Here is an 11,851-nt window from a genome sequence, read left to right on the forward strand (position 1 = left end):
ATGAGTTTGGGCACATCGAATAGGTATGTATGTACATATGTATGTACCTATACGTACATCGGAGGAGCACGTTTTCACGTGGGTCCTCCGTTCAAGGGTGGATCCCTTACGTGCCACCGGGTATTCTAACCCTTTGACTGCACGCGTGACTGAAAATACTGCATATACACACATATGTACCTTTGTATTGTTCTACATGATGTGAAAAACGTTTATGAATGCTATTTCGAACGACTGAAACATTGCCCATTCATTTGTGATAAGTTGATTTTAACTTTAGCTTTAGATTTAATATGTGTTGGACAAATTTGGACTTCCATTTTATATAAATTTGTATATAGATTGAATACTGCAGATTTGGAACTTTAAAACCAGAAACTCGATAAATAGGTAAACCTTTAAAAAAATGCATTTGAAATGGTGTCGATAAGTGTGAACTATCACTTGTACGATTGAAAGCGTACAAGTGATTGTTCGCGAACATATACGATTGAAAGACGTTTCTAGTTTTTTTTTAAGTAATATACTGAAAGTTTCATTTCCATCTTGAAACCAATAGACGTCGAGTAATGTTAATAAAGAATTTTTAAACTATAAGTTTGACAAATAGGTAGAAATTTGAAAAAAATTCGTTTGAAATCATGTCGATATGCGCGAAATACGCATTGCTCTGGAAATATGTACGTATGAACTAACGATGTTTGAATTTTTTTAATAATAAAATACTGAAAGTTGAATTTTTGTTTTTAAACCAATACACAGATTGAGTATATAACCAAAAGTTTAAAAAATAGGAACAAGTTTGAAAAAAAACTTGTGTGCGAACATGTACGATTGAAGGATGTTTTTAGATTTATTTTAAAATGAAATATACAAAGTTGGATTTCAATTTTAAAATCGGTAGATAGATTAAATATCTTAAATTTAGAATTTTCAAAGCAGAAACCTCAGACATCGGCATATATTTGAAAAAAAAAAAAATCATTTGAAATAAATTCGGAGAAAAAAAGTTTGAGATACATACATATGTATTTTTTTGATTTTTAAATGCTTTTTATTATTACGAAATTATGTTCACAATACATCTTATATCTATTTTAATAGCTACTGATCTACTGATCATTTTCTATTTTACAATTTTAATTTAATTTGGTTAGTAATTACAGTATTATATTATTCTAATGTTAATCTAATCTAAAGCATAATAGGAAAAAGAGCTCAAAAACCTATTTACAATCCTTATAAATGTTCATAATACATCTAATACATAATATTAATTAAAGACTATCTATAGTCGATGACCTAAAGCAGATTGTGTTTAGGTAATCTGTGTTTATACCTGAAGGGTATAGACATTTTGTTGTAATCACCGAGACTCTTCACAAGTGTGTTAGTATGGTTATTAGTGATTCTTTCATAGAATCTACTGGTTAGTTTGTTAGTAATGTCTGTAACAAACGGAATATTATATATAGCATGCAGTTTTTTCAGGTTAGTATATATGGGTGTATTATAAATTATTTTAAGGGATTTATTTTGTATTACTTGGAGCTTGGAAAGGTTAGTATTCGAGGCGTTATTCCATACAGGTGAAGCATAGGTTAATAATGGTAATATGAGCGCGCGATATAATTTTATTTTATTTAGCGTTGATAAAGAACTATGGCGATTAAATATTGGATATATTGAGGATATACCCCGCATCGCCTTGCATTTCGCTGCCTCAATGTGAGGTGCCCATCTCATTCTTTTATCAAACGTTACTCCTAAATATTTTATTACTGACTGCCATTTCAGACTTTCTCCAGAGGGGATTTTCAGATCTGAACTTGGCTTATGTTTTCTAACACTAAAGAATATGGCGTCTGTTTTGGTTTGATTAATTTGAATTTTCCACTTAGTGAAGTGTTCAGTCATTGTTTTAATTGCAAATTCAAGATTTTTAAGAATAGTGTCTGGTTTTTTGCTACTTGTGAAGCAAGCTGTATCATCTGCATATAGGGCTATGTGACAGTTTTTTGGAATAGGTATGTCATTTATATATATGGAGAACAAGAGTGGGCCAAGCAAGCTCCCCTGCGGAACGCCAGCTGCGATTATTTTTGGAGACGATAATTCATTATTTACGCTAACCACTAGCTTTCTACGAGTTAAGTACGATTTGATGATGAGAATTAGGTAGTTTGGTATTTTGTTAATAAGGAGCTTATGAATGAGTCCATCGTGCCAAACCGTGTCGAAGGCCTTTTCTATGTCGAGACATACCATTCCGGTACTTCTCTTCATATTAAAGTTCTTCGTCACGTGTTCAGTTAGTCTTGTTAGTTGTTGGGTCGTGGAATGTCCAGTGCGAAATCCAAATTGTTCATTTATTAATTTCTTATTTACGACTTTAAGTAAACGTGTGTAGATTATTTTTTCCAGAATTTTTGAAAGCGTGCAAAGTAAGCTAATGGGTCGATAATTGGCCGGGTTTTTTGAGCTTTTATCGGGCTTAAGTATGGGAATTACGTTGGCTGTTTTCCAGTATTCTGGGAAATACCCGGTGAGTAAACATGCGTTGAATATTTTAGATAGTGAGACTAAAGCTTTAAATGGAAGTTGTTTGATTGTGATGTTATCTATTGAATCTCGCCCAGGTGCCTTTTTATTTTTTAAATTACGTATTATATTTTGGATTTCACACGGATGCACCAATTTTATATTTTTAGTACTGTTAGTGGGAGTTTTTGTGATGATTTTAATGGACCGGTTGACTTTATTATGCGTTGGTATGTGATTGTAATGTTGTGTGAGTGTGTGATGTTTTTGGAAGGATTTTGATAATAGTTCTGCTTTGTCGCAATCACGCGTCACTGAGATTCCTGCATCATCTAATGGAGGAATCGAGTTTTTTGTCCTGCGAATCGCTTTAGCTAATTTCCATAGAGAGCCATCAACTGAGCTCAATTTTTCTAATTTTTTAGACCAAGCTTCATTTTTGATTTCTTTGATTCTAATTTTAATTTGATATGTGAGCTTATTAATTAATGTTTTCAATGCTGGATTTTTTGATGTTTGCCAAATTTTACGGAGTTTATTTTTACTTTTAATTAGATTTGCAACAAAGTCAGTTATCTCTAATTTGTGTTCAATGTATTGTGTCTTAGGTATGTGAAGGTGTTTGGATCGAGTTATTGATTCCGTTAGGTGTATTATGGAGCTGTCGATTTCGGTTTTGTTTGTGAGTGTGGTAGAAGTTAGAATGGTTTGGTCATTTATGTATGACTTGAACTCTCGCCAGTTAGCTCTCCCGTAATCCCAACTATGCTTGATGATTTCCTCGGGTTTCCCGTCGATTGAGAAGATTATCGGGAGATGATCAGACGACAGGGTTTGAAGGGCATTTGGTGTCGATATTTTTGGGCAGTTCTTGACGAGGACAAGATCTAGTGTGGATGGTTGTGAGTTATTTGTGGGATAGTGTGTGTATGTATCCGGATGAAGTAAGATTGTATCTGTTAGTTGAATGTATTTATAAAGAGTTGTGCCTTGTAGGTCAGTGTTTACGCAACTCCATAACGGATGTTTGGCATTAAAGTCACCAGCTACCACTACCGAACTACCAATGTTAAATATTTTGTTAAGATCGGATGCCAATAATCGTTTTTGGGGAGGATTGTAAGCGGATGCTACTATGTGATGGGTGTTGTTAATTGTTAGTTCGATGGCGGTTACTTCTAAATTTTTTAGTGGCGGAGTTATTACGCGACAATGTTTAATTGACGATTTTATAAAAATGGCAACTCCCCCTCCATGCTGTTCTCGGTCTTCGCGATAGCAGTTAAAGTTAGGTAGGTTAATACGGATATGAGGTTTTAAGAAGGTCTCGGAGATTAAAACTATGTCAACACAGTACTCACCGATCGCCGACTCTAGTTCGTCAATCTTATTCTTAAGTCCACGAGCATTCCAAGCTAGAATGTTCAGGCGCCTCCCGTTAATCAAAGACATCGAGATATTCGACAAGCATGAGTGCCAGCTCTAGTTTGTCGGTGCAACCGCTGGCCTTGGCACGAATCTCCTGGAGGATCTTCAACATCTTCGTCATAGACGCCATGGAAGTTAGGTCTGTTGTTGGTTGAATGTTGGGATTGGTTGGTTGGTGGGGTTTTTTAGGGATATTTGGGATATTTGGTGAAGGAGTTTTAATGGTCGGTAGCTTTGTGAAGTTATGATCGTTAACGACCGGGATATTTTGTGGCTGCGCCACTGGGAGTTTCCAAGGGTTGGCTTTGACAATCGATGCTCGATTCTTCCTCGATTCCAGCATTTTCAGATAGCTCTGTCTTTTTGGACAGTCTTTGAAGTTAGCGGGGTGAGATCCTGAACAGCCTGAGCAGACAGCAGGGGTAACTATTCCTTTATTGCATTGTGCGGTGAGGTGAGTGCCGGCACATTTGACGCACTTGGCCTGCCGATTGCATACATATGTATGTATCATATACATACATATGTAAATGTTTCAGATGCATACATATGTACGTATGCAAGCGTGTGGTTGTATTTTAGATAATAATATATATTAATTAAAATTAGAAATAAATATGATAAAAAATGATATAAAATATACATATGTAATATAATTATAATGAAAATGTTGGTATTTGATATCTTTTCGGTATTTCATCGAAACATACCGATATTTAGCACATAGGTATATTCATACATATATTAGTAATTTTAAGAGAATTTTATTTATTTAATAAGGTGCTGAATTTTCATTTTAATTTAAAGGATGTGGAGAGGTATAATATTATATTTTTAAGAAATTCAACTGACGTCTCACGTGTTTATATTATATATGAAGAAGGAGCGTCCAAATCCTCTCTCAGTTTTCGCTCGTCCGGAAAATTCGCGTAATCCCCACAATCTGGAACGGAGGACAGCTCCAGTTTGAGGACCTACGGATTAGAAGACATCGCCTCAAGTGGCTCAGAAGGATTTATAATTTAGCGAAGGGGACACGAGTCAAGATTGATGCATTGGTGCCTGCAGGATACGAGATTGATGCACGCAACGCTGAGTTTTGCGCACAATGTCCGTTCATTCATAGCGGGACTGTCAAATTTAACCCTTTGGATTAGCAATTTAAATTAATTTACCACCGCGAGGATAACTTAAAGCGATCGAGACCGAGCTGTTGATAAAATTTGAAACTTGGCACACGTGGCGAAGAATTCCCGAAGGTGTTTGTTCGAGGTGTTTGTTTCGTCGAGTCGAACAACCTTTCAGTTCGTGGCTCGTGTTTAAATAACTCGAGACTAAGTATACGAGATTTATTATTTCTCGAGTGTTTGATGTTGTATTTTAAATGAAAAGAATATTTTAATACGGCGAAGGTTGAATTCGAATCACGTGCAATATTGAAAAATCGCTGAGTAAATTACAAATCCACTCCAGAAGTTCGAGGCGTGATTGAATTCGTATTGCAAATTGCAATATCCGGAACAACAAAGTTTTATTATAAGAAATAAATTCAAAATATTCCCAAGTTTCATAATTTAATCGAAACGATTGTAAAATATTTCAAGAATATAAATATAGGAATATAAAAATATAGCGCTCGTACGATAGTTTTCGATACAAGTTTGGCTTTTTGAATTTTCAAAAATACAAAAGTTCTACTTCCATTTGTCTGACTGTGTTAATTTATTTGTAACCTTTATTTTTCTGTAATTTAAGCACAAAAATTAAAAAAAAATATTATTCAAGAGAATTTCTCGTTGGCAGAATTTAAACAAAACTTTATGATAATTCCAAAATATTTCGACTTTTTCAAGAGGAAAACTTCCCACTTCCAGTTTATCGAATTATTTTATTTATATGATGTTGATATATTAAGATGTACAAAATTTAAGAGGCTGAAAAAAATTCAAGAAAAACTCATTAATTCCAAAAGTAATTTGTCAACATGTCCATAAAGCATTTATCATTAGAAACAAAGAAAATAAGTAGGACAAATAAAATTGATAAAAAATAAATAAATGTTAATTTATTGTATTATTATTTGTATATCTCTAAGATACTTTTCGACAGTCAAAGTTAATCGACAATTTAAAAAAAATTAAACGGCGTATTTTTTGTGCAGTCGTACTTAAAAGAAAGCATGTACATTGCATAAAAGCACGAATACGTACCAACGCTTAATGCTTCTTTAATACATTTTTAATAATTTTTCTTAGGCGAAGGAAACTTTAAGAGGGTAGGAAAATTTTTAAAAAACTATTTTTTATCATGTGGGAAAGTTTGTCGTTTTTGCCCATTGCACGGCGGGGAGTCTCGCACGACCCGGTGAAATAATGAAAAGCTCATAAAGGTGGGGTTTTCCCTCGGCCTGGAAATTCTGCATAAATGATTTACGACTACCTCTTGTGCTCAACGTGGTAATGGATGTTTCGTGTTGCTGCACACAGTCGCCTTTCACTGATTTCAATATTTTCATTGCTTGAAAACTATTCGCGAACATTGTAGTCGAGAATTTCACCTACACATTTTTCACATTTCTCATTATTGAAAAGTACAAAGAAACGATAGAACAACTTTTTAAATATTTATAAAGCATTTCAATATTTCAAAAACTTATGTAGATACATATGTATGTATATTATATTGAACGATTCTACTATCTAGTTATTCTGGCATACCAGTTAATAGTTATCCCCTGTTATCCTAACTATTCCTATAATTCATTTTTATAAACACACATAGATCTTGCTATTCTCTTACAAATTTCCCCCTCATATTGATGCATTTTATTATTAAATTTCTTGCTTTAAATTTATATTTTTGGCCTTTCATTTTAATATCGCATATATCCTACATCATTTTATGTATTTCATTATTGTAATTTATTTTTAGAGTTATTTTTGTTTTCAATTTAATTATGTACGTCGTAATGTTTTTTTTATTTCTGTTTAAAAAAATTAAAACATATTTATATGTACATACATAAATGATATATAAAGTAGTAAAGGGTTTAAGACGACGAACTAAGTGGTATATAATACTATTACATTATACACACGAGGACTCTAAGCTTGTTAATCTGACTTACGATGGTTGCTTTCAACTTTTCAATTGACTTAATCCAAACCTGACCCGAAGTACTTGAAAAAGTAGTGAATTAAATGACTCGAAAACTTTATTAAAAAAAAGTATTGCATAAATCTAAATAAAAAATAAAAAAAAAGAAGTATGCAGATACTAATATGAAAATTTTACAATTCATAACCTTTCAACTTATTTGAAATATATTTAAAAACACATAAAGGTATGTATGTATATTTCAAATAAGCATAGCATCAAACTCAATGCAGATATTATTCAAATTTAAATATTAAAATGTTTGTAATAGGAAATATGTAATATATATATATATATATATATATATATATATATATATATATATATATATATATATATATATATATATATATATATATATATATATGCGCCGCATCCACCGCATCCATGGACCGCACGCCACTATTATATATTATATATATATATATATATATATATATATATATATATATATATATATATATATATATATATATATATATATATAATAGTGGCGTGCGGTCCATGGATGCGGTGGATGCGGCGCATCCCCTATAACTTTAAAAAGCCAAGAGTATTTTTAATAAATATTTGAATTTCGCTTCGATGTATTCTTAGTGATGTACGTGATTATGATGTAGTATATGAGTATATATATATATATATATATTTCACATATCACGTGTTTTTTGTTACATGATGCATTATATAGGATCTTTTGATAATTTTTATTAAGGATTCGCATAGGCGGGCGGCCGGCCGGCCACAGGCGAGTGACGCTGGCGAGTAGACGCTGACTGAAGTGCGCGCGCGTCATGGATTCGGAGTCGAGACCGATCCCATTTGCGCATGCGCACTATGAGGCTGTCTTATTCGCGCGGACGCGTTGACACTTGTTTAACCTCTACGGTGGATTCGGTTTCTCTGTTTGCTTATCTATTGAGTTTCACTTGGAAGCCGCTGTTGATCGATATTTCCGCACGCTACGCCCCAAGTTATTTATCAAAAAGCTAGCCGATTCATTTCTTTAGACGAAGTTAATCATTTATACTGTAAGTTGGTTATTTTTTACTTTTGAATTAAGTTTTCATTTAAATTAGTTTCGTCTAACTTTATTTTTAGTTTACTGTTCCACTACTTACGAGTTTTCATTATTGCCTTTAATATGGATATCGAAAATAACAATGAGAGTGGACTTGTCGTCGAGATCAATAATAATTGCAATTGTTTAATTGAAAATGTGCTGAAAAGAAGATTTGCTTCTCTCCCATTTAATGAAAAGGAGATTATTGTTAAGAGCCCCAAACCCACACCAATATTAAATATTCTAAATATTATTAATCCAATTAAAAATCCAATATTAAATATTCAGTCTAAAACAAAAACATTTAAAAGGTATTTTAACACAGAAACATACGAAAAAATTTCATGGATTTGTGGATGTGCTCACTTAACGAAATTATTCTGTTGGCCATGTATTTTATTTTCTCAAGAAGTGAATGTCTGGAGTAAATTTGGATTTTCTGACCTAAACAATTTAAGTAAATCACGCAAGAGACATGAATGTTCTCAAGCTCACATATGTTCTGCTGCTCAATTTAAAAAATTTGGAAAGGGACCTCGTATAGAAAATTTTTTAAGTGCTCAATTTAAAGCAAATATTGAAATGCACAACAAAGAAGTTACTGCAAATAGATACATTTTGTCGCAATTAATAAGCGCGATCTGTTTTTTAGCAAAACAAGAACAACCTTTACGAGGACATTTTGAACACCAGGAATCGGAAAATAGAGGGAATTATATTGAATTGCTGTATCTGTTGAGTGAATCAGACATAAAATTGAAAACTCATTTAGATAACTCTACGGTGTTTACTGGACTATCGAACCATATACAAAATGACTTGGTATCCGCAATATCAAAAGTCTTGCTAGATGAGATTAAAACTGAAATACGTGCATCAAAATTTGTTTCCATAATTGTGGACGAATCTACAGATATCAGTCGCAAAGCTCAGCTATCTACTATTTTTAGATATGTAGATGAAAACAATGAAATTCAGGAGAGATTTGTTGGATTTGTCGATGTTAGTCCCAATAGAACAGCTAATGCTCTTTTTCAGCACATACGTGAGACCTTGGAAGAATTTGGTTGTTTGGACAAATTAATTGCACAAACGTACGATGGAGCGGCTGTAATGTCCGGGGAGCATAATGGAGTGCAACGAAAAATTCGAGATATTTGTCCTAATTCTTTATTTGTCCATTGTTACGCTCACAGATTGAATTTAGTTTTGTCGCAATCTGTTAAACATATATCCGGATGCAAACGTTTTTTCAGCCGTATGTTGTCATTTTCAACTTTTTTTTGTAAGTCTTCAAGAAGAATTTCCCTTCTCGATTGTCAAATAAAAAAACGATTTCCCACTGCTGCCCCTACACGATGGAACTACAATAGCAAAATTTTAAATATGATATTAGAATATCAAACAGAATTAATGGAAATATTTAATCAAATAATTAATGATGAAGACGAATGGGATACTGATGCTGTCATAAATGCTGAAGTCCTTCATCGTTATTTAAAAGAGTTTGAATTCAATTTCAATTTGCATTTATTTTCTGCAATATTTAATTCGGCAGATTTTTTATTTGAAATTTTACAAAAAAAAACCTTTGACATATCGTATTGCGTAAGTGAAATTAAAAAATTTGTAAAATATTTACATAACAAAAAAGACGATTTTGATTCATTGTGGAACAAAGTAATAACTAAAAATTTTAATAGAAAAAGAAAATATGCTGAATGTGAAGAAGATGTGAAAACAACGTATAAACTTCACTATTCTGAAATTTTAGAAACTCTTTCAGTAAATACAACCAATCGATTTCGAGATATCGAAAATTTAAAATTTCTCGAATTTTTTAACGTCAAAAAATTTAAAGAATATGAAAATAATTTTCCAGATTTCCTATTTAAATCACTCCACCTAACTTATGGAAAATACTTTGATTTTATGAAATTAAAAAGCGAATTAATTTACATGTACTCAACGCAAGATTTTCATTTGAAATCTATAAATGACGTAAAGGAATTAATTGTGAAAGATGATCTAATAGACGTTTTGGAACAAGTATTTAGTTTAATACAATTAATTTGTACGATACCTTCCACGAGCGCATCGGCTGAACGATCATTTTCGACTATGAAAAGAATTAAAACGTTCACCAGAAGTAGTCAAAGTGAAGAAAGACTCTCTGGTCTTGCTTTAATTGCAATCGAAAAGAAAATAATGTCAAATTTAAAAAACAATAAAAAATTCTATGATGCGGTTATCGATGAATTTTGTAAAAAGGAACGAAGAATAAAATTAAATTTAAAAAAATAAATTGGTCGGTTTTTTTTTCAAACAAGGGACAGCATTCCTTGTTTGAAAAGTCACCGCCCGCCACTGATATATATATATATATATATATATATATATATATATATATATATATATATATATATATATATATATATATATATATATATATATTATATCTACATACAGCATTTACAGATGGACTATATATGTGCATATGTACATCAAATGAGTGCCTGTACTATATAATGATAATAATACCTAGAGATATTTCACTTAGAAGTTTTGGGGCGGTCTATCAATACGACGAGCTATGTATAATTACGAAATAGATTCTGCGATTGAATTTAGAGCTAATATTTGCTTCGAACTGTGAGCTCAAAGGCATTCGATTCGACGTACTTGTAGGTGAAGCTTCTTCGTATTGCAAATAATTTACATCATCGTACTACTGTGTGAAACTCCCAAATGCAAATTCATATGCACACATACATATGCACCTACAATGCAACGAAATAATTTAAATAATAATACTTCAATTTCAGATTCCCTCTAGTAGGACAATAGAAAATTAGGTTATTTACTGTAAACAACAATTTAGTAGGACAATTATCAATATTTACTTTTTATTATGATTTTAAATGTAAATACAGCTAATAATGTAGATATCCTGTAAATAATATTGAATATATACATACATACACACACACACACACAAATTGCGCAAAAATCAAAATATTGAAGTGCAAATAGAAACAATTATTTTGAAAAGTGGGCAATTAACACTTACTGACAAAAAATAAATTACAAAAACTCATTAATTTTTGGAAAATCATAAAGTTTATTTTTTAATAGGCTTAGGTTATTAAAAGTTACTAATTCATTAGCTAGACATTTTCAAATTTTAAACACTCTATTTGAACACTGATTTTTTTTACTTTATCTATGTACGTAGTAACAATAGATGAAGTTTTGTGATCATGCGAAAATTCAAACTCGAGATACTGACTGATTCGAACTCAATATCGATCACTGATCACGTTTTCATGATCTAGAAAAAATGTGTGTGTGTGTTTGGGTCTGTGTGTCTGCGTATTTTGGGGATTTTTGAACACCGTTGGTCCTATCAAACTGAAACTTAGTATCGGTCACTGAAATTCTTATCGATACGACGTAAGTTTTTTTTAAATTTCTAAATTAGCCGGAAATGATATCTCCGCTTATATGTGTCCTCTTTTTTTAAGTTTTTGAATTAAATTATCTCCCATACGGCTAATCAAATTGGATTGAAAGTTTTTTACAACTAATAGAAATTATAAATTTTATATCCCAATATTTTTTAAATATTTTTTCCTAAGCCGGAAGTACTACTTTTACTTTAGA

Source organism: Arctopsyche grandis, chromosome 9 (assembly GCF_051622035.1).
Source record: "Arctopsyche grandis isolate Sample6627 chromosome 9, ASM5162203v2, whole genome shotgun sequence".
NCBI lineage: Eukaryota > Metazoa > Arthropoda > Insecta > Trichoptera > Hydropsychidae > Arctopsyche > Arctopsyche grandis.